The sequence below is a fragment of the Gorilla gorilla genome, chromosome 19, assembly GCF_029281585.2.
Source record: "Gorilla gorilla gorilla isolate KB3781 chromosome 19, NHGRI_mGorGor1-v2.1_pri, whole genome shotgun sequence".
Taxonomy (NCBI): domain Eukaryota; kingdom Metazoa; phylum Chordata; class Mammalia; order Primates; family Hominidae; genus Gorilla; species Gorilla gorilla.
The window spans coordinates 112612949-112636917 of record NC_073243.2 but is presented as its reverse complement, the minus strand read 5'-3'; the positions used below and the strand labels follow the sequence as shown (position 1 = coordinate 112636917).

The 23969-nt window shown below is 54.1% G+C and overlaps 1 long non-coding RNA gene across 11 annotated transcripts in view; it reads right to left on the bottom strand.

Moving 5' to 3' along the window:
- The window catches only part of LOC129527934 (uncharacterized), a 52486-nt gene extending 29468 nt beyond the window's left edge, over nt 1–23018 (bottom strand). For 3 of the 11 annotated variants that reach the window (XR_010131876.1, XR_010131871.1, XR_010131875.1), the window contains exons 1-11: nt 22794–23016; nt 22509–22566; nt 22183–22415; nt 18709–18766; nt 18383–18615; nt 12729–12786; nt 12403–12635; nt 5682–5739; nt 5356–5588; nt 1876–1933; nt 1550–1782 (exon numbers count right to left, since the gene is read on the bottom strand). This is a non-coding gene — a long non-coding RNA (uncharacterized lncRNA). Of the gene's footprint in view, nt 1–1539; nt 1783–1875; nt 1934–5345; nt 5589–5681; nt 5740–12392; nt 12636–12728; nt 12787–18372; nt 18616–18708; nt 18767–18993; nt 19143–22172; nt 22416–22508; nt 22567–22793 lie in introns of those variants that run through there. The other 8 variants (XR_010131870.1, XR_010131878.1, XR_010131872.1 and 5 more) reach the window with 8 other exon arrangements.
- Nucleotides 23019–23969: the final 951 nt, after the last annotated feature.

The following is a 23969-nucleotide window of genomic DNA, read 5'->3' as shown; positions in this document are numbered from 1 at the left end:
TGGCCCTGACCCTAAAACAACCCTAACCCTGGGCCCTGACACTGACCCTAAAACAAACCTATCCCTGGGCCCTGACCCTGACCCTAAAATAAACCCAACCATGGGCACTAACCCTAAAACAATCCTAACCCTGGGCCCTGACCCTAAAACAACCCTAACCCTGGGACCTGGCCCTGACCTAAAACAACCCTAACCCTGGGCCCTGGCCCTGACCTAAAACAACCCTAACCCTGGGCCCTGGCCCTGACCCTAAAACAAGCCTAACCCTGGGACCTGGCCCTGACCTAAAACAACCCTAACGCTGGGCCCTGGCCCTGACTTAAAACAACCCTAACCCTGGGCCCTGGCCCTGACCCTAAAACAACCCTAACCCTGGGCCCTGGCACTAAAACAAGCCTAACCCTGGGCCCAGGTCCTGACCCTAAAACAACCCTAACCCTGGGCCCTGGCCCTGACCCTAAAACAACCCGAACCCTGGGTCCTGGCCCTGAACCTAAAACAAGCCTAACACTGGGCCCTGGCCCTGACCCTAAAACAAGCCTAACCCTGGGCCCTGGCACTGACCCTAAAACAACCCTAACCCTGGGCCCTGTCCCTCACCCTAAAACAAGCCTAACCCTGGGCCCTGGCCCTGACCCTAAAACAACCCTAACCCTGGGCCCTGGCCCTGACCCTAAAAGAAGCCTAACCCTGGGCCCTGGCCCTGACCCTAAAACAACCCTAACCCTGGGCCCTGGCCCTGACCCTAAAACAAGCCTAACCCTGGGCCCTGGCCCTGACCCTAAAACAAGCCTAACCCTGGGCCCTGGCCCAAATTGTAATGAGGTCTGTTGGGCAAAATTCCATATAAGCATAGTATAAATTAATAAAGCAAATCGTGATAAATTAGTACGATTCACTTTCTGGAGTTTCTGACAATAAAAGTAAGGAAAATGCAGAACACAAAGACAGAGAGTAAAAAGAGAAATTAGGAAAGCTTTCTTCATGTTTAATAGGAAGACACTGGCCGTGTTCGTGCAGCGGCAGTATGTCGTGACATGACATACCTTGGAGAGAAGTTAACAGATGAGGAAGTTGATAAAAATCATCAGAGAAGCAAAATACTGGTAGCGACACTCAAGGAAACCACGAAATTTCCATAACTTATGTCAGCAAAGTGGGAATATTGTACAGTGTGTGTTGAAGTTCCTATACAACATTGTTTATCTGCCCTTTGTTTGTTTGTAAGGAATGTATATACTGAAAGTTCTTCTTGCTGTCAAAAGAATATATGTGAATAAGTCATTTTAACTTATTCTTCTGTTTTTCTTTTATCTTCCTGCCATCATCCCACAGCCTTACTTTAGAAATTTTTTCTTTAGAAAATTGAACAAGTGCTCCTTGTGGTGGCACATACCTCGAGGATGGGAGGCAGGGGTGGAAGGGTCACTTGAGGCCATTAGTTTGACACCAGCCTGGCCAACAAAGTGAGACCCCATGTCTGCAAAACAATTTAAAAATTAGCCAAGTATCGTCATGTATACCTACAGTCCCAGCTACCTCAACTTACGGAGAAAGTTCAGGGCCTGGAGAGAAGGCTGGGCGGCAGGAGCTGGGTCTAAAGAGGCCATTGTAACGATGGAGCTGTGCCTGTGGAGGCTGCTGTGAGGCAGTAGGCTCATCTGCGGAGACTGCCGTGAGGTAGGGTATGGGCCTCAATAGGCCATTGTGAGTCATGAGCTTGGTCTGTAGAGGCTGACTGGAGAGAGTTCTGGGCCTGGCGAGGCTGCCGGGAGGTAGGAGCTGGGCCAAAAGATTTAAGCACATTTACGTTTATTAGGCACTTCATTTCCATTATTACACTGGAATATATAATAAAATAATTATAGAACTCACCATAATGTAGAATCAGTGGGCGTGTTCAGCTTGTTTTCCTGAAACTGGATGGTCCCACCTGAGCGTGATGGGAGAAAGTGACAGATCAATAGGTATTAGATTCTCATAAGCACAGCGCAACCTAGATCCCTCACATGCACGGTTCACAACAGGGTGCGTTCTCCTATGAGAATCTAATGCTGCTGCTCATCTGAGAAGGTGGAGCTCAGGCGGGAATGTGAGCAAAGGGGAGTGGCTGTAAATACAGACGAAGCTTCCCTCACTCCCTCACTCGACACCACTCACCTGCTGTGTGGCTCCTTACGGCTCCATGGCTCAGGGATTGGGGACCCCTGCTCAAGTGCATCCAAAGCGACCCTTCCCACACCAGTCTTCATAGTAGTCAAGGGCAGCAACCACTTAGCTCCCAAGGCATGTGTCTCAGCTGGCATTACATCACAATCAACAGTAAGTGGTAGCTTGAGTCACTGTGAGGTCACTTCCTGGAAATCACCCTAACCCTGGGCCCTGACCCTAAAACCCTAACCCTGGGCCCTGACCCTAAAACCCTAACCCTGGGCCCTGACCGTAAACACCTAACACTGGGCCCAGGCCCTGACCCTAAAACCCTAACCCTGGGACATGGCCCTGAGCCTAAAACCCTAACCCTGGGCCCTTGCGCTGAGCCTAATACCCTAACTGTGGGCCCTGGCCCTGACTGTAAAACCCTAACCATGGGACCTGGCCCTAAAAGAACCCTAACCCTGGAACCTGGCCGTGACCCTAAAACAAGCCTAAACCTGGGCCCTAGCCCTGACCCTAAAACAACCCTAACCCTGGGCCCTGGCCCTGACCCTAAAACACTCCTAACCCTGGGCCGTGGACCTGACCCTAAAACAACCCTAACCCTGGGCACTGACCCTAAAACAACACTAACCCTGGGCACTGACCCTAAAATAACCCTAACCCAGGGCCCTCGCCCTGAACCTAAAAAAAGCCTAACCCTGGGCCCTGGCCCTGACCCTAAAACAACCCTAACCCTTGGCCCTGGCCCTGACCCTAAAACAACCCTATCCCTGGGCCCAGGCCCTGACCCTACAGCAAGCCTAAACCTGGGCCCTGGCCCTAACCCTAAAACAAGCCTAACCCTGGGCCCTGGCACTAAAACAAGCCTAACCCTTGGCCCAGGTCCTGACCCTACAACAACCTTAACCCTGGGCCCTAGCCCTGACCCTAAAACAAGCCTAACACTGGGCCCTGGCCCTGACCCTAAAACAAGCCTAACCGTGGGCGCTCGACCTGACCCTAAAACAAGCCTAACCCTAGGCCCTGGCCCTGACCCTAAAACAACCCTAAACGTGGGCCCTGGCCCTGACCCTAAAACAACCCTATCCCTGGGCCCTGGCCCTGACCTAAAACAACCCTAACCCTGGGCCCTGGCCAGACCCTAAAACAACCCTAACCCTTGGCCCTTGCACTAAATCAACCCTAAACCTGCGCCAAGGACCTGACCCTATAACAACCCTAACCCTGGGCCCTGACCCTGAAACAACCCTAACCCAGGGCCCTGACCCTGAAACAACCCTAACCCTGGGCCCTGACCTTGAAACAACCCTAACCCTGGTCCCTGACCCTGAAACAACCCTATCCCTGGGCCCTGACCCTAAAACAACCCTAACCCTGGGCCCTGACCCTAAAACAACCAAAACCCTGGGCCCTCACCCTGAAAAAACCCTAACCCTGGGCCCTGACCCTGAAACAACCCTAACTCAGGGCCCTGATCCTGAAACAACCCTAACACTGGGCCCTGGCCCTGACCGTACAACAACCCTAAACCTGGGCCCTGGCCCTGACCCTAAATCAACCCTCAACCTGGGCCCTGGCCCGGACCCTTAATTAACCCTAACCCTGGGCCATGGACCTGAGCCTAAAACCCCAACCCGAGGCCCTGGCCCTGAGCCTAAAACCCTAACTCTGGGCCCTGACCCTAAAACAACCCTAACCCTGGGCCCTGGCCCTGACCCTAAAACAAACCTAACACTGGGCCCTGGCCCTGACCCTAAAACAACCCTAACCCTGGGCCCTGGTCCTGACCCTAAAACAACCCTAACCCTGGGCCCTGGCCCTGACCCTATAACAACCCTAACCCTGGGCCCTGGCCCTGACCCTAAAACAACCCTAACCATGGGCCCTGGCCCTGAGCCTAAAACAACCCTAACCCTGGGCCCTGGCCCTGACTCTAAAACACTAACCCTGGGCCCTGGCCCTGAGCCTAAAACCCTAACCCTGGGCCCTGACCCTGATCCTAAAACCCTAACCCTGGGCCCTAGCCCTGAGCCTAAAACCCTAACCCTGGGCCCTGGCCCTGAGCCTAAAACCCTAACCCTGGGCCCTGGCCCTTACCCTAAAACCCTAACCCTGGGCCCTGACCCTGATCCTAAAAATCTAATCGTGGGTCCTGACCCTAAAACAACCCTACCCTGGGCCCTGACCCTAAAACAACCCCAACCCTGGGCCCTGACCCTAAAACAACCCTAACACTGGGCCCTGACCCTAAAACAACACTAACCCTGGGCCCTGACCCTAAAACAACACTAACCCTGGGCCCTGACCCTAAAACAACCCTAACCCTGGGCCCTGACCCTTAAACAACCCTAACCCTGGGCCCTGACCCTAAAACAACCCTAACCCTGGGCCCTGACCCTAAAACAACCCTAACTCTGGGCCCTGACATTAAAACAACCCTAACCCTGGGCCCTGGCCCAAATTGTAATGAGGTCTGTTGGGCAAAATTCCATATAAGCATAGTATAAATTAATAAAGCAAATCGTGATAAATTAGTACGATTCACTTTCTGGAGTTTCTGACAATAAAAGTAAGGAAAATGCAGAACACAAAGACAGAGAGTAAAAAGAGAAATTAGGAAAGCTTTCTTCATGTTTAATAGGAAGACACTGGCCGTGTTCGTGCAGCGGCAGTATGTCGTGACATGACATACCTTGGAGAGAAGTTAACAGATGAGGAAGTTGATAAAAATCATCAGAGAAGCAAAATACTGCTAGCGACACTCAAGGAAACCACGAAATTTCCATAACTTATGTCAGCAAAGTGGGAATATTGTACAGTGTGTGTTGAAGTTCCTATACAACATTGTTTATCTGCCGTTTGTTTGTTTGTAAGGAATGTATATACTAAAAGTTCTTCCTGCTGTCAAAAGAATATGTGTGAATAAGTCATTTTAACTTATTCTTCTGTTTTTCTTTTATCTTCCTGCCATCATCCCACAGCCTTACTTTAGAAATTTTTTCTTTAGAAAATTGAACAAGTGCTCCTTGTGGTGGCACATACCTCGAGGATGGGAGGCAGGGGTGGAAGGGTCACTTGAGGCCATTAGTTTGACAGCAGCCTGGCCAACAAAGTGAGACCCCATGTCTGCAAAACAATTTAAAAATTAGCCAAGTATCGTCATGTATACCTACAGTCCCAGCTACCTCAACTTACGGAGAAAGTTCAGGGCCTGGAGAGAAGGCTGGGCGGCAGGAGCTGGGTCTAAAGAGGCCATTGTAACGATGGAGCTGTGCCTGTGGAGGCTGTTGTGAGGCAGTAGGCTCATCTGCGGAGACTGCCGTGAGGTAGGGTATGGGCCTCAATAGGCCATTGTGAGTCATGAGCTTGGTCTGTAGAGGCTGACTGGAGAGAGTTCTGGGCCTGGCGAGGCTGCCGGGAGGTAGGAGCTGGGCCAAAAGATTTAAGCACATTTACGTTTATTAGGCACTTCATTTCCATTATTACACTGGAATATATAATAAAATAATTATAGAACTCACCATAATGTAGAATCAGTGGGCGTGTTCAGCTTGTTTTCCTGAAACTGGATGGTCCCACCTGAGCGTGATGGGAGAAAGTGACAGATCAATAGGTATTAGATTCTCATAAGCACAGCGCAACCTAGATCCCTCACATGCACGGTTCACAACAGGGTGCGTTCTCCTATGAGAATCTAATGCTGCTGCTCATCTGAGAAGGTGGAGCTCAGGCGGGAATGTGAGCAAAGGGGAGTGGCTGTAAATACAGACGAAGCTTCCCTCACTCCCTCACTCGACACCACTCACCTGCTGTGTGGCTCCTTACGGCTCCATGGCTCAGGGATTGGGGACCCCTGCTCAAGTGCATCCAAAGCGACCCTTCCCACACCAGTCTTCATAGTAGTCAAGGGCAGCAACCACTTAGCTCCCAAGGCATGTGCCTCAGCTGGCATTACATCACAATCAACAGTAAGTGGTAGCTTGAGTCACTGTGAGGTCACTTCCTGGAAATCACCCTAACCCTGGGCCCTGACCCTAAAACCCTAACCCTGGGCCATGACCCTAAAACTCTAACACTGGGTCCTGACCCTAAAACCCTAACCCTGGGCCCTGACCCTAAAACCCTAACCCTGGGACATGGCCCTGAGCCTAAAACCCTAACCCTGGGCCCTTGCGCTGAGCCTAATACCCTAACTGTGGGCCCTGGCCCTGACTGTAAAACCCTAACCATGGGACCTGGCCCTAAAAGAACCCTAACCCTGGGACCTGGCCATGACCCTAAAACAAGCCTAAACCTGGGCCCTAGCCCTGACCCTAAAACAACCCTAACCCTGGGCCCTGGCCCTGACCCTAAAACACGCCTAACCCTGGGCCCTGGACCTGACCCTAAAACAACCCTAACCCTGGGCACTGACCCTAAAACAACACTAACCCTGGGCACTGACCCTAAAATAACCCTAACCCTGGGCCCTGGCCCTGACCCTAAAAAAAGCCTAACCCTGGGCCCTGGCCCTGACCCTAAAACAACCCTAACCCTGGGCCCTGGCCCTAACCCTAAAACAAGCCTAAACCTGGGCCATGGCCCTGACCCTAAAACAAGCCTATCCCTGGGACCTGGCCCTGACCCTAAAAGAACCCTAACCCTGGGCCCTGTCCTTGACCATAAAACAAGAATAATCCTGGGCCCTGGCCCTGACCCTAAAACAAGCGTATCCGTAGGCCCTGGACCTGACCCTAATACAAGCCTAATACTTGGCCCTGGCCCTGACCCTAAAACAAGCCTAAACCTGGGCCCTAGCCCTGACCCTAAAACAACCCTAACCCTGGGCCCTGGCCCTGACCATAAAACAAGCCTATCCCTGGGCCCTGGACCTGACCCTAAAACAACCCTAACCCTGGGCCCTGGACCTGACCCTAAAACAACCCTAACCCTGGGCACTGACCCTAAAACATCCCTAACCCTGGGTAATGACCCTAAAATAACCATAACCCTGGGCCCTGGCCCTAACCCTAAAACAACCCTAACCCTGGGCCCTGGCCCTGACACTGAAACAACCCTTACCCTGGACCCTGGCCCTGACCCTAAAACAACCCTAACACTGGGCCCTGGCCCTGACACTGAAACAACCCTTACCCTGGGCCCTGGCCCTGACCCTAAAACACCCCTAAACCTGGGACCTGTCCCGGACCCTAAAACAACCCTGATGCTGGGCCCTGGCCCTGACCTAAAACAACCCTAACCCTGGGCCCTGGCCATGACCCTAAAACAACCCTAACCCTGGGCCCTGGCACTAAAATAAGCCTAACCCTGGGCCCAGGTCCTGAGCCTAAAACGACCCTAACCCTGCGCCTTGGCCCTGACGCTAAAACAACCCTAACGCTGGGCCCTGGCCCTGACCCTAAAACAACCCTAATCCTGGGCCCTGGCAATGACCCTAAAACAAGCCTAACCCTGGGCCCTGGCCCTGACCCAAAAACAAGCCTAACCCTGGGCCCTGGCTCTGACCCTAAAACAAGCCTAACCCTGGGACCTGGCCCTGACCCTAAAACAACCCTAACCCTGGGCCCTGTCCCTGACCCTAAAACAACCCTAACCCTCGGCCCTGGCCCTGACCCTAAAACAACCCTAATCCTGCGCCCTGGCGCTGACCTAAAACAAGCCTAACCCTGGGCCCTGGCCCTGACCCTAAAACAACCCTAACCCTGGGCCCTGGCAGTAAAACAAGCCTCACACTGGGCCCAGGTCCAGACCCTAAAACAACCCTAACCATGGGCCCTGGCCCAGACCCTAAAACAGGCCTAACCCTGGGCCCTGGCCCTGACCCTAAAACAACCCTAACCCTGGGCCCTGGCCCTGACACGGAAACAACCCTCACCCTGGACCCTGGCCCTGACCTTAAAACAACCCTAACCCTGGGCCCGGGCACTGACCCTAAAACAACCCTAATCCTGGACCCTGGCCCTGACCTAAAACAACCCTAAACCTGGACCCTGTCCCTGACCCTAAAACAACCGTAAACCTGGGCCCTGGCACTAAAACAAGACTAACACTGGGCCCAGGTCCTGACCCTAAAACAACCCTAACCCTGGGCCCTGGCCCTGACCCTAAAACAAGCCTAAGCCTGGGCCCTGGCCCTGACCCTAAAACAACCCTAACCCTGGGCCCTGTCCCTGACCCTAAAACAAGCCTAACGCTCGGCCCTGGCCCTGACCCTAAAACAAGCCTAACCCTGGGCCCTGGCCCTGTCCCTAAAACAAGCCTAAACCTGGGCCCTAGCCCTGACCCTAAAACAACCCTAACCCTGGGCCCTGGCCCTGACCCTAAAACAACCCTAACCCTGGGACCTGGCCCTGACCTAAAACAACCCTAACACTGGGCCATGGCCCTGACCTAAAACAACCCTAAACCTGGGCCCTGGCCCTGAACCTAAAACAAGCCTAACCCTGGGCCCTCGCCCTGACCCTAAAAAAACCCTAACCCTGGGCCCTGGCCCTAACCCTGACCCTAAAACAACCCTAACCCTGGGACCTGGCTCAGACCCTAAAACAAGCCTAACCCTGGGCCCTGGCCCTGACCCTAAAACAAGCCTAACCCTGGGCCCAGGTCCTGACCCTAAAACAATCCTAACCCTGGGCCCTGGCCCTGACCCTAAAACAACCCTAACCCTGGGCCCTGGCCCTGAACTTAAAACAACCCTAACCCTGGGCCCTGGACCTTACCCTAAAACAACCCTAAACCTTGGCCCTGGCCCTGACCCTAAAACAACCCTAACCCTGGGCCCTGGCCCTGACCCTAAAACAAGCCTAACCCTGGGCCCTGGCCCTGACCCTAAAACAACCCTAACCCTGGGCCCTGACACTGACCCTAAAACAAACCTATCCCTGGGCCCTGACCCTGACCCTAAAATAAACCCAACCATGGGCACTAACCCTAAAACAATCCTAACCCTGGGCCCTGACCCTAAAACAACCCTAACCCTGGGACCTGGCCCTGACCTAAAACAACCCTAACCCTGGGCCCTGGCCCTGACCTAAAACAACCCTAACCCTGGGCCCTGGCCCTGACCCTAAAACAAGCCTAACCCTGGGACATGGCCCTGACCTAAAACAACCCTAACGCTGGGCCCTGGCCCTGAATTAAAACAACCCTAACCCTGGGCCCTGGCCCTGACCCTAAAACAACCCTAACCCTGGGCCCTGGCACTAAAACAAGCCTAACCCTGGGCCCAGGTCCTGACCCTAAAACAACCCTAACCCTGGGCCCTGGCCCTGACCCTAAAACAACCCGAACCCTGGGTCCTGGCCCTGAACCTAAAACAAGCCTAACACTGGGCCCTGGCCCTGACCCTAAAACAAGCCTAACCCTGGGCCCTGGCACTGACCCTAAAACAACCCTAACCCTGGGCCCTGTCCCTCACCCTAAAACAAGCCTAACCCTGGGCCCTGGCCCTGACCCTAAAACAACCCTAACCCTGGGCCCTGGCCCTGACCCTAAAACAACCCTAATCCTGCGCCCTGGCGCTGACCTAAAACAAGCCTAACCCTGGGCCCTGGCCCTGACCCTAAAACAACCCTAACCCTGGGCCCTGGCAGTAAAACAAGCCTCACACTGGGCCCAGGTCCAGACCCTAAAACAACCCTAACCCTGGGCCCTGGCCCAGACCCTAAAACAGGCCTAACCCTGGGCCCTGGCCCTGACCCTAAAACAACCCTAACCCTGGGCCCTGGCCCTGACACGGAAACAACCCTCACCCTGGACCCTGGCCCTGACCTTAAAACAACCCTAACCCTGGGCCCGGGCACTGACCCTAAAACAACCCTAATCCTGGACCCTGGCCCTGACCTAAAACAACCCTAAACCTGGACCCTGTCCCTGACCCTAAAACAACCGTAAACCTGGGCCCTGGCACTAAAACAAGACTAACACTGGGCCCAGGTCCTGACCCTAAAACAACCCTAACCCTGGGCCCTGGCCCTGACCCTAAAACAAGCCTAAGCCTGGGCCCTGGCCCTGACCCTAAAACAACCCTAACCCTGGGCCCTGTCCCTGACCCTAAAACAAGCCTAACGCTCGGCCCTGGCCCTGACCCTAAAACAAGCCTAACACTGGGCCCTGGCCCTGTCCCTAAAACAAGCCTAAACCTGGGCCCTAGCCCTGACCCTAAAACAACCCTAACCCTGGGCCCTGGCCCTGACCCTAAAACAACCCTAACCCTGGGACCTGGCCCTGACCTAAAACAACCCTAACACTGGGCCATGGCCCTGACCTAAAACAACCCTAAACCTGGGCCCTGGCCCTGACCCTAAAACAAGCCTAACCCTGGGCCCTCGCCCTGACCCTAAAAAAACCCTAACCCTGGGCCCTGGCCCTAACCCTGACCCTAAAACAACCCTAACCCTGGGACCTGGCTCAGACCCTAAAACAAGCCTAACCCTGGGCCCTGGCCCTGACCCTAAAACAAGCCTAACCCTGGGCCCAGGTCCTGACCCTAAAACAATCCTAACCCTGGGCCCTGGCCCTGACCCTAAAACAACCCTAACCCTGGGCCCTGGCCCTGAACTTAAAACAACCCTAACCCTGGGCCCTGGACCTTACCCTAAAACAACCCTAAACCTTGGCCCTGGCCCTGACCCTAAAACAACCCTAACCCTGGGCCCTGGCCCTGACCCTAAAACAAGCCTAACCCTGGGCCCTGGCCCTGACCCTAAAACAACCCTAACCCTGGGCCCTGACACTGACCCTAAAACAAACCTATCCCTGGGCCCTGACCCTGACCCTAAAATAAACCCAACCATGGGCACTAACCCTAAAACAATCCTAACCCTGGGCCCTGACCCTAAAACAACCCTAACCCTGGGACCTGGCCCTGACCTAAAACAACCCTAACCCTGGGCCCTGGCCCTGACCTAAAACAACCCTAACCCTGGGCCCTGGCCCTGACCCTAAAACAAGCCTAACCCTGGGACCTGGCCCTGACCTAAAACAACCCTAACGCTGGGCCCTGGCCCTGACTTAAAACAACCCTAACCCTGGGCCCTGGCCCTGACCCTAAAACAACCCTAACCCTGGGCCCTGGCACTAAAACAAGCCTAACCCTGGGCCCAGGTCCTGACCCTAAAACAACCCTAACCCTGGGCCCTGGCCCTGACCCTAAAACAACCCGAACCCTGGGTCCTGGCCCTGAACCTAAAACAAGCCTAACACTGGGCCCTGGCCCTGACCCTAAAACAAGCCTAACCCTGGGCCCTGGCACTGACCCTAAAACAACCCTAACCCTGGGCCCTGTCCCTCACCCTAAAACAAGCCTAACCCTGGGCCCTGGCCCTGACCCTAAAACAACCCTAACCCTGGGCCCTGGCCCTGACCCTAAAAGAAGCCTAACCCTGGGCCCTGGCCCTGACCCTAAAACAACCCTAACCCTGGGCCCTGGCCCTGACCCTAAAACAAGCCTAACCCTGGGCCCTGGCCCTGACCCTAAAACAAGCCTAACCCTGGGCCCTGGCCCAAATTGTAATGAGGTCTGTTGGGCAAAATTCCATATAAGCATAGTATAAATTAATAAAGCAAATCGTGATAAATTAGTACGATTCACTTTCTGGAGTTTCTGACAATAAAAGTAAGGAAAATGCAGAACACAAAGACAGAGAGTAAAAAGAGAAATTAGGAAAGCTTTCTTCATGTTTAATAGGAAGACACTGGCCGTGTTCGTGCAGCGGCAGTATGTCGTGACATGACATACCTTGGAGAGAAGTTAACAGATGAGGAAGTTGATAAAAATCATCAGAGAAGCAAAATACTGGTAGCGACACTCAAGGAAACCACGAAATTTCCATAACTTATGTCAGCAAAGTGGGAATATTGTACAGTGTGTGTTGAAGTTCCTATACAACATTGTTTATCTGCCCTTTGTTTGTTTGTAAGGAATGTATATACTGAAAGTTCTTCTTGCTGTCAAAAGAATATATGTGAATAAGTCATTTTAACTTATTCTTCTGTTTTTCTTTTATCTTCCTGCCATCATCCCACAGCCTTACTTTAGAAATTTTTTCTTTAGAAAATTGAACAAGTGCTCCTTGTGGTGGCACATACCTCGAGGATGGGAGGCAGGGGTGGAAGGGTCACTTGAGGCCATTAGTTTGACACCAGCCTGGCCAACAAAGTGAGACCCCATGTCTGCAAAACAATTTAAAAATTAGCCAAGTATCGTCATGTATACCTACAGTCCCAGCTACCTCAACTTACGGAGAAAGTTCAGGGCCTGGAGAGAAGGCTGGGCGGCAGGAGCTGGGTCTAAAGAGGCCATTGTAACGATGGAGCTGTGCCTGTGGAGGCTGCTGTGAGGCAGTAGGCTCATCTGCGGAGACTGCCGTGAGGTAGGGTATGGGCCTCAATAGGCCATTGTGAGTCATGAGCTTGGTCTGTAGAGGCTGACTGGAGAGAGTTCTGGGCCTGGCGAGGCTGCCGGGAGGTAGGAGCTGGGCCAAAAGATTTAAGCACATTTACGTTTATTAGGCACTTCATTTCCATTATTACACTGGAATATATAATAAAATAATTATAGAACTCACCATAATGTAGAATCAGTGGGCGTGTTCAGCTTGTTTTCCTGAAACTGGATGGTCCCACCTGAGCGTGATGGGAGAAAGTGACAGATCAATAGGTATTAGATTCTCATAAGCACAGCGCAACCTAGATCCCTCACATGCACGGTTCACAACAGGGTGCGTTCTCCTATGAGAATCTAATGCTGCTGCTCATCTGAGAAGGTGGAGCTCAGGCGGGAATGTGAGCAAAGGGGAGTGGCTGTAAATACAGACGAAGCTTCCCTCACTCCCTCACTCGACACCACTCACCTGCTGTGTGGCTCCTTACGGCTCCATGGCTCAGGGATTGGGGACCCCTGCTCAAGTGCATCCAAAGCGACCCTTCCCACACCAGTCTTCATAGTAGTCAAGGGCAGCAACCACTTAGCTCCCAAGGCATGTGCCTCAGCTGGCATTACATCACAATCAACAGTAAGTGGTAGCTTGAGTCACTGTGAGGTCACTTCCTGGAAATCACCCTAACCCTGGGCCCTGACCCTAAAACCCTAACCCTGGGCCATGACCCTAAAACTCTAACACTGGGTCCTGACCCTAAAACCCTAACCCTGGGCCCTGACCCTAAAACCCTAACCCTGGGACATGGCCCTGAGCCTAAAACCCTAACCCTGGGCCCTTGCGCTGAGCCTAATACCCTAACTGTGGGCCCTGGCCCTGACTGTAAAACCCTAACCATGGGACCTGGCCCTAAAAGAACCCTAGCCCTGGGACCTGGCCATGACCCTAAAACAAGCCTAAACCTGGGCCCTAGCCCTGACCCTAAAACAACCCTAACCCTGGGCCCTGGCCCTGACCCTAAAACACGCCTAACCCTGGGCCCTGGACCTGACCCTAAAACAACCCTAACCCTGGGCACTGACCCTAAAACAACACTAACCCTGGGCACTGACCCTAAAATAACCCTAACCCTGGGCCCTGGCCCTGACCCTAAAAAAAGCCTAACCCTGGGCCCTGGCCCTGACCCTAAAACAACCCTAACCCTGGGCCCTGGCCCTAACCCTAAAACAAGCCTAAACCTGGGCCATGGCCCTGACCCTAAAACAAGCCTATCCCTGGGACCTGGCCCTGACCCTAAAAGAACCCTAACCCTGGGCCCTGTCCTTGACCATAAAACAAGAATAATCCTGGGCCCTGGCCCTGACCCTAAAACAAGCGTATCCGTAGGCCCTGGACCTGACCCTAATACAAGCCTAATACTTGGCCCTGGCCCTGACCCTAAAACAAGCCTAAACCTGGGCCCTAGCCCTGACCCTAAAACAACCCTAACCCTGGGCCCTGGCCCTGACCATAAAACAAGCCTATCCCTGGGCCCTGGACCTGACCCTAAAACAACCCTAACCCTGGGCCCTGGACCTGACCCTAAAACAACCCTAACCCTGGGCACTGACCCTAAAACATCCCTAACCCTGGGTAATGACCCTAAAATAACCATAACCCTGGGCCCTGGCCCTAACCCTAAAACAACCCTAACCCTGGGCCCTGGCCCTGACACTGAAACAACCCTTACCCTGGACCCTGGCCCTGACCCTAAAACAACCCTAACACTGGGCCCTGGCCCTGACACTGAAACAACCCTTACCCTGGGCCCTGGCCCTGACCCTAAAACACCCCTAAACCTGGGACCTGTCCCGGACCCTAAAACAACCCTGATGCTGGGCCCTGGCCCTGACCTAAAACAACCCTAACCCTGGGCCCTGGCCATGACCCTAAAACAACCCTAACCCTGGGCCCTGGCACTAAAATAAGCCTAACCCTGGGCCCAGGTCCTGAGCCTAAAACGACCCTAACCCTGCGCCTTGGCCCTGACGCTAAAACAACCCTAACGCTGGGCCCTGGCCCTGACCCTAAAACAACCCTAATCCTGGGCCCTGGCAATGACCCTAAAACAAGCCTAACCCTGGGCCCTGGCCCTGACCCAAAAACAAGCCTAACCCTGGGCCCTGGCCCTGACCCTAAAACAAGCCTAACCCTGGGACCTGGCCCTGACCCTAAAACAACCCTAACCCTGGGCCCTGTCCCTGACCCTAAAACAACCCTAACCCTCGGCCCTGGCCCTGACCCTAAAACAACCCTAATCCTGGGCCCTGGCGCTGACCTAAAACAAGCCTAACCCTGGGCCCTATCCCTGACCCTAAAACAACCCTAACCCTGGGCCCTGGCAGTAAAACAAGCCTCACACTGGGCCCAGGTCCAGACCCTAAAACAACCCTAACCCTGGGCCCTGGCCCTGACCCTAAAACAAGCCTAACCCTGGGCCCTGGCCCTGACCCTAAAACAAGCCTAAACCTGGGCCCTGGCCCTGACCCTAAAACAAACCTAACCCTGGGCCCTGGCCCTGACCCTAAAACAACCCTAACCCTGGGCCCTGGCACTAAAACAAGCCTAAACCTGGGCCCTGGCCCCGACCCTAAAACAAGCCTAATCCTGGGCCCTGGCCCTGAACCTACAACAACCCTAACGCTGGGCACTGGCCCTGACCCTAAAACAAGCCTAACCCTGGGCCCTGGCCCTCACCCTAAAACAACCCTAACCGTGGGCCCTGGCCCTGACCCTAAAACAAGCCTAACCCTGGGCCCTGGCCCTGACCCTAAAACAAGCCTAACCCTGGGCCCTGGCCCTGACCCTAAAACAAACCTAACCCTGGGCCCTGGCCCTGACCCTAAAACAACCCTAACCCTGGGCCCTGGCACTAAAACAAGCCTAAACCTGGGCCCAGATCCTGACCCTAAAACAACCGTAACCCTGGGCCCTGGCCCTGACCCTAAAACACCCCTAACCCTGGGCCCTGGGCCTGACCCTAAAACAACCCTAACCCTGGGCCCTGTCCTTGACCCTAAAACAAGCCTAATCCTGGGCCCTGGCCCTGACCCTAAAACAAGCCTAACCGTGGGCCCAGGACCTGACCCTAAAACAAGCCTAACCCTGGGCCCTGGCCCTGACCCTAAAACAACCCTAACCCTGGGCCCTGTCCCTGACCCTAAAACAAGCCTAACCCTGGGCCCTGGCCATGTCCTAAAACAACCCTAACCCTGGGCACTGACCCTAAAACAAGCCTAACCCTGGGCCCTGGCCCTAACCCTAAAACAACCCTAACCCTGGGCCCTGGCCCTGACACGGAAACAACCCTTATCCAGGACCCTGGCCCTGACCTTAAAACAACCCTAACCCTGGGCCCGGGCACTGACCCTAAAACAACCCTAATCCTGGACCCTGGCCCTGACCTAAAACAACCCTAAACCTGGACCCTGTCCCTGACCCTAAAACAACCGTAAACCTGGGCCCTGGCACTAAAACAAGACTAACACTGGGCCCAGGTCCTGACCCTAAAACAACCCTAACCCTGGGCCCTGGCCCTGACCCTAAAACAAGCCTAAGACTGGGCCCTGGCCCTGACCCTAAAACAACCCTAACCCTGGGCCCTGTCCCTGACCCTAAAACAAGCCTAACGCTCGGCCCTGGCCCTGACCCTAAAACAAGCCTAACCCTGGGCCCTGGCCCTGTCCCTAAAACAAGCCTAAACCTGGGCCCTAGCCCTGACCCTAAAACAACCCTAACCCTGGGCCCTGGCCCTGACCCTAAAACAACCCTAACCCTGGGACCTGGCCCTGACCTAAAACAACCCTGACACTGGGCCATGGCCCTGACCTAAAACAACCCTAAACCTGGGCCCTGGCCCTGACCCTAAAACAAGCCTAACCCTGGGCCCTCGCCCTGACCCTAAAAAAACCCTAACCCTGGGCCCTGGCCCTAACCCTGACCCTAAAACAACCCTAACCCTGGGACCTGGCTCAGACCCTAAAACAAGCCTAACCCTGGGCCCTGGCCCTGACCCTAAAACAAGCCTAACCCTGGGCCCAGGTCCTGACCCTAAAACAATCCTAACCCTGGGCCCTGGCCCTGACCCTAAAACAACCCTAACCCTGGGCCCTGGCCCTGAACTTAAAACAACCCTAACCCTGGGCCCTGGACCTTACCCTAAAACAACCCTAAACCTTGGCCCTGGCCCTGACCCTAAAACAACCCTAACCCTGGGCCCTGGCCCTGACCCTAAAACAAGCCTAACCCTGGGCCCTGGCCCTGACCCTAAAACAACCCTAACCCTGGGCCCTGACACTGACCCTAAAACAAACCTATCCCTGGGCCCTGACCCTGACCCTAAAATAAACCCAACCATGGGCACTAACCCTAAAACAATCCTAACCCTGGGCCCTGACCCTAAAACAACCCTAACCCTGGGACCTGGCCCTGACCTAAAACAACCCTAACCCTGGGCCCTGGCCCTGACCTAAAACAACCCTAACCCTGGGCCCTGGCCCTGACCCTAAAACAAGCCTAACCCTGGGACCTGGCCCTGACCTAAAACAACCCTAACGCTGGGCCCTGGCCCTGACTTAAAACAACCCTAACCCTGGGCCCTGGCCCTGACCCTAAAACAACCCTAACCCTGGGCCCTGGCACTAAAACAAGCCTAACCCTGGGCCCAGGTCCTGACCCTAAAACAACCCTAACCCTGGGCCCTGGCCCTGACCCTAAAACAACCCGAACCCTGGGTCCTGGCCCTGAACCTAAAACAAGCCTAACACTGGGCCCTGGCCCTGACCCTAAAACAAGCCTAACCCTGGGCCCTGGCACTGACCCTAAAACAACCCTAACCCTGGGCCCTGTCCCTCACCCTAAAACAAGCCTAACCCTGGGCCCTGGCCCTGACCCTAAAACAACCCTAACCCTGGGCCCTGGCCCTGACCCTAAAAGAAGCCTAACCCTGGGCCCTGGCCCTGACCCTAAAACAACCCTAACCCTGGGCCCTGGCCCTGACCCTAAAACAAGCCTAACCCTGGGCCCTGGCCCTGACCCTAAAACAAGCCTAACCCTGGGCCCTGGCCCAAATTGTAATGAGGTCTGTTGGGCAAAATTCCATATAAGCATAGTATAAATTAATAAAGCAAATCGTGATAAATTAGTACGATTCACTTTCTGGAGTTTCTGACAATAAAAGTAAGGAAAATGCAGAACACAAAGACAGAGAGTAAAAAGAGAAATTAGGAAAGCTTTCTTCATGTTTAATAGGAAGACACTGGCCGTGTTCGTGCAGCGGCAGTATGTCGTGACATGACATACCTTGGAGAGAAGTTAACAGATGAGGAAGTTGATAAAAATCATCAGAGAAGCAAAATACTGGTAGCGACACTCAAGGAAACCACGAAATTTCCATAACTTATGTCAGCAAAGTGGGAATATTGTACAGTGTGTGTTGAAGTTCCTATACAACATTGTTTATCTGCCCTTTGTTTGTTTGTAAGGAATGTATATACTGAAAGTTCTTCTTGCTGTCAAAAGAATATATGTGAATAAGTCATTTTAACTTATTCTTCTGTTTTTCTTTTATCTTCCTGCCATCATCCCACAGCCTTACTTTAGAAATTTTTTCTTTAGAAAATTGAACAAGTGCTCCTTGTGGTGGCACATACCTCGAGGATGGGAGGCAGGGGTGGAAGGGTCACTTGAGGCCATTAGTTTGACACCAGCCTGGCCAACAAAGTGAGACCCCATGTCTGCAAAACAATTTAAAAATTAGCCAAGTATCGTCATGTATACCTACAGTCCCAGCTACCTCAACTTACGGAGAAAGTTCAGGGCCTGGAGAGAAGGCTGGGCGGCAGGAGCTGGGTCTAAAGAGGCCATTGTAACGATGGAGCTGTGCCTGTGGAGGCTGCTGTGAGGCAGTAGGCTCATCTGCGGAGACTGCCGTGAGGTAGGGTATGGGCCTCAATAGGCCATTGTGAGTCATGAGCTTGGTCTGTAGAGGCTGACTGGAGAGAGTTCTGGGCCTGGCGAGGCTGCCGGGAGGTAGGAGCTGGGCCAAAAGATTTAAGCACATTTACGTTTATTAGGCACTTCATTTCCATTATTACACTGGAATATATAATAAAATAATTATAGAACTCACCATAATGTAGAATCAGTGGGCGTGTTCAGCTTGTTTTCCTGAAACTGGATGGTCCCACCTGAGCGTGATGGGAGAAAGTGACAGATCAATAGGTATTAGATTCTCATAAGCACAGCGCAACCTAGATCCCTCACATGCACGGTTCACAACAGGGTGCGTTCTCCTATGAGAATCTAATGCTGCTGCTCATCTGAGAAGGTGGAGCTCAGGCGGGAATGTGAGCAAAGGGGAGTGGCTGTAAATACAGACGAAGCTTCCCTCACTCCCTCACTCGACACCACTCACCTGCTGTGTGGCTCCTTACGGCTCCATGGCTCAGGGATTGGGGACCCCTGCTCAAGTGCATCCAAAGCGACCCTTCCCACACCAGTCTTCATAGTAGTCAAGGGCAGCAACCACTTAGCTCCCAAGGCATGTGCCTCAGCTGGCATTACATCACAATCAACAGTAAGTGGTAGCTTGAGTCACTGTGAGGTCACTTCCTGGAAATCACCCTAACCCTGGGCCCTGACCCTAAAACCCTAACCCTGGGCCATGACCCTAAAACTCTAACACTGGGTCCTGACCCTAAAACCCTAACCCTGGGCCCTGACCCTAAAACCCTAACCCTGGGACATGGCCCTGAGCCTAAAACCCTAACCCTGGGCCCTTGCGCTGAGCCTAATACCCTAACTGTGGGCCCTGGCCCTGACTGTAAAACCCTAACCATGGGACCTGGCCCTAAAAGAACCCTAACCCTGGAACCTGGCCGTGACCCTAAAACAAGCCTAAACCTGGGCCCTAGCCCTGACCCTAAAACAACCCTAACCCTGGGCCCTGGCCCTGACCCTAAAACACTCCTAACCCTGGGCCGTGGACCTGACCCTAAAACAACCCTAACCCTGGGCACTGACCCTAAAACAACACTAACCCTGGGCACTGACCCTAAAATAACCCTAACCCTGGGCCCTGGCCCTGAACCTAAAAAAAGCCTAACCCTGGGCCCTGGCCCTGACCCTAAAACAACCCTAACCCTTGGCCCTGGCCCTGACCGTAAAACAACCCTATCCCTGGGCCCTGGCCCTGACCCTACAGCAAGCCTAACCCTGGGCCCTGGCCCTAACCCTAAAACAAGCCTAACCCTGGGCCCTGGCACTAAAACAAGCCTAACCCTTGGCCCAGGTCCTGACCCTAAAACAACCTTAACCCTGGGCCCTAGCCCTGACCCTAAAACAAGCCTAACACTGGGCCCTGGCCCTGACCCTAAAACAAGCCTAACCGTGGGCGCTCGACCTGACCCTAAAACAAGCCTAACCCTAGGCCCTGGCCCTGACCCTAAAACAACCCTAAACGTGGGCCCTGGCCCTGACCCTAAAACAACCCTATCCCTGGGCCCTGGCCCTGACCTAAAACAACCCTAACCCTGGGCCCTGGCCAGACCCTAAAACAACCCTAACCCTTGGCCCTTGCACTAAATCAACCCTAAACCTGCGCCAAGGACCTGACCCTATAACAACCCTAACCCTGGGCCCTGACCCTGAAACAACCCTAACCCAGGGCCCTGACCCTGAAACAACCCTAACCCTGGGCCCTGACCTTGAAACAACCCTAACCCTGGTCCCTGACCCTGAAACAACCCTATCCCTGGGCCCTGACCCTAAAACAACCCTAACCCTGGGCCCTGACCCTAAAACAACCAAAACCCTGGGCCCTCACCCTGAAAAAACCCTAACCCTGGGCCCTGACCCTGAAACAACCCTAACTCAGGGCCCTGATCCTGAAACAACCCTAACACTGGGCCCTGGCCCTGACCGTACAACAACCCTAAACCTGGGCCCTGGCCCTGACCCTAAATCAACCCTCAACCTGGGCCCTGGCCCGGACCCTTAATTAACCCTAACCCTGGGCCATGGACCTGAGCCTAAAACCCTAACCCGAGGCCCTGGCCCTGAGCCTAAAACCCTAACTCTGGGCCCTGACCCTAAAACAACCCTAACCCTGGGCCCTGGCCCTAACCCTAAAACAAACCTAACACTGGGCCCTGGCCCTGACCCTAAAACAACCCTAACCCTGGGCCCTGGTCCTGACCCTAAAACAACCCTAACCCTGGGCCCTGGCCCTGACCCTATAACAACCCTAACCCTGGGCCCTGGCCCTGACCCTAAAACAACCCTAACCATGGGCCCTGGCCCTGAGCCTAAAACAACCCTAACCCTGGGCCCTGGCCCTGACTCTAAAACACTAACCCTGGGCCCTGGCCCTGAGCCTAAAACCCTAACCCTGGGCCCTGACCCTGATCCTAAAACCCTAACCCTGGGCCCTAGCCCTGAGCCTAAAACCCTAACCCTGGGCCCTGGCCCTGAGCCTAAAACCCTAACCCTGGGCCCTGGCCCTTACCCTAAAACCCTAACCCTGGGCCCTGACCCTGATCCTAAAAATCTAATCGTGGGTCCTGACCCTAAAACAACCCTACCCTGGGCCCTGACCCTAAAACAACCCCAACCCTGGGCCCTGACCCTAAAACAACCCTAACACTGGGCCCTGACCCTAAAACAACACTAACCCTGGGCCCTGACCCTAAAACAACACTAACCCTGGGCCCTGACCCTAAAACAACCCTAACCCTGGGCCCTGACCCTTAAACAACCCTAACCCTGGGCCCTGACCCTAAAACAACCCTAACCCTGGGCCCTGACCCTAAAACAACCCTAACTCTGGGCCCTGACATTAAAACAACCCTAACCCTGGGCCCTGGCCCAAATTGTAATGAGGTCTGTTGGGCAAAATTCCATATAAGCATAGTATAAATTAATAAAGCAAATCGTGATAAATTAGTACGATTCACTTTCTGGAGTTTCTGACAATAAAAGTAAGGAAAATGCAGAACACAAAGACAGAGAGTAAAAAGAGAAATTAGGAAAGCTTTCTTCATGTTTAATAGGAAGACACTGGCCGTGTTCGTGCAGCGGCAGTATGTCGTGACATGACATACCTTGGAGAGAAGTTAACAGATGAGGAAGTTGATAAAAATCATCAGAGAAGCAAAATACTGCTAGCGACACTCAAGGAAACCACGAAATTTCCATAACTTATGTCAGCAAAGTGGGAATATTGTACAGTGTGTGTTGAAGTTCCTATACAACATTGTTTATCTGCCGTTTGTTTGTTTGTAAGGAATGTATATACTAAAAGTTCTTCCTGCTGTCAAAAGAATATGTGTGAATAAGTCATTTTAACTTATTCTTCTGTTTTTCTTTTATCTTCCTGCCATCATCCCACAGCCTTACTTTAGAAATTTTTTCTTTAGAAAATTGAACAAGTGCTCCTTGTGGTGGCACATACCTCGAGGATGGGAGGCAGGGGTGGAAGGGTCACTTGAGGCCATTAGTTTGACAGCAGCCTGGCCAACAAAGTGAGACCCCATGTCTGCAAAACAATTTAAAAATTAGCCAAGTATCGTCATGTATACCTACAGTCCCAGCTACCTCAACTTACGGAGAAAGTTCAGGGCCTGGAGAGAAGGCTGGGCGGCAGGAGCTGGGTCTAAAGAGGCCATTGTAACGATGGAGCTGTGCCTGTGGAGGCTGTTGTGAGGCAGTAGGCTCATCTGCGGAGACTGCCGTGAGGTAGGGTATGGGCCTCAATAGGCCATTGTGAGTCATGAGCTTGGTCTGTAGAGGCTGACTGGAGAGAGTTCTGGGCCTGGCGAGGCTGCCGGGAGGTAGGAGCTGGGCCAAAAGATTTAAGCACATTTACGTTTATTAGGCACTTCATTTCCATTATTACACTGGAATATATAATAAAATAATTATAGAACTCACCATAATGTAGAATCAGTGGGCGTGTTAAGCTTGTTTTCCTGAAACTGGATGGTCCCACCTGAGCGTGATGGGAGAAAGTGACAGATCAATAGGTATTAGATTCTCATAAGCACAGCGCAACCTAGATCCCTCACATGCACGGTTCACAACAGGGTCCGTTCTCCTATGAGAATCTAATGCTGCTGCTCATCTGAGAAGGTGGAGCTCAGGCGGGAATGTGAGCAAAGGGGAGTGGCTGTAAATACAGATGAAGCTTCCCTCACTCCCTCACTCGACACCACTCACCTGCTGTGTGGCTCCTTACGGCTCCATGGCTCAGGGGTTGGGGACCCCTGCTCAAGTGCATCCAAAGCGACCCTTCCCACACCAGTCTTCATAGTAGTCAAGGGCAGCACCACTTAGCTCCCAAGGCGTGTGCCTCAGCTGGCATTTCATCACAATCAACAGTAAGTGGTAGCCTGAGTCGTTGTGAGGTCACTTCCTGGAAATCACCCTAACCCTGGGCCCCGGGCCCTGACCCTAAAACCCTAACCCTGGGCCCCGGGCCCTGACCCTAAAACCCTAACCCTGGGCCGCAGTCCCTGACCCTGAAGCCCTAACCCTGGGCCCCGGGCCCTGACCCTGAAGCCCTAACCCTGGGCCCCGGTCCCTGACCCTGAAGCCCTAACCCTGGGCCCCGGGCCCGGACCCTGAAGCCCTAACCCTGGGCCCCGGGCCCTGACCCTGAAGCCCTAACCCTGGGCCCCGGGCCCTGACCCTGAAGCCCAAACCCTGGGCCCCGGGCCCTGACCCTGAAGCCCTAACCCTGGGCCCCGGGCCCTGACCCTGAAGCCCTAACCCTGGGCCCCGGGCCCGGACCCTGAAGCCCTAACCCTGGGCCCCGGTCCCTGACCCTGAAGCCCTAACCCTGGGCCCCGGGCCCTGACCCTGAAGCCCAAACCCTGGGCCCCGGCCCTGACCCTGAAGCCCTAACCCTGGGCCCCGGGCCCTGACCCTGAAGCCCTAACACTGGGCCCCGGGCCCTGACCCTGAAGCCCTAACCCTGGGCCTCGGGCCCTGACCCTGAAGCCCTAACCCTGGGCCCCGGGCCCTGGCCTTGAAGCCCTAACCCTGGGCCCCGGGCCCTGTCCCTGAAGCCCTAACCCTGGGCCCTGGGCCCTGACCCTAATGCCCTAACCCTGGGCCCCGGGCTCTGACCCTAAATCCCTAACCTTGGGCCCCGGGCCCTGGCCCTAAAGCCCTAACCGTGGGCCCCGGGCCCTGGCCCTAAATCCCTAACCCTGGCCCCGGGCCCTGGCCCTAAAGCCCTAACCCTGGGCCCCAGGCACTGACCCTAAAACCCTAACCCTGGGCCCTGGGCCCTGACCCTAAAACCCTAACGCTGGGCCCTCTCCCTAAAACCCTAACCCTGGGCCCTGACCCTAAAACCCTAACCCTGGGCCCTGACCCTAAAACCCTAAC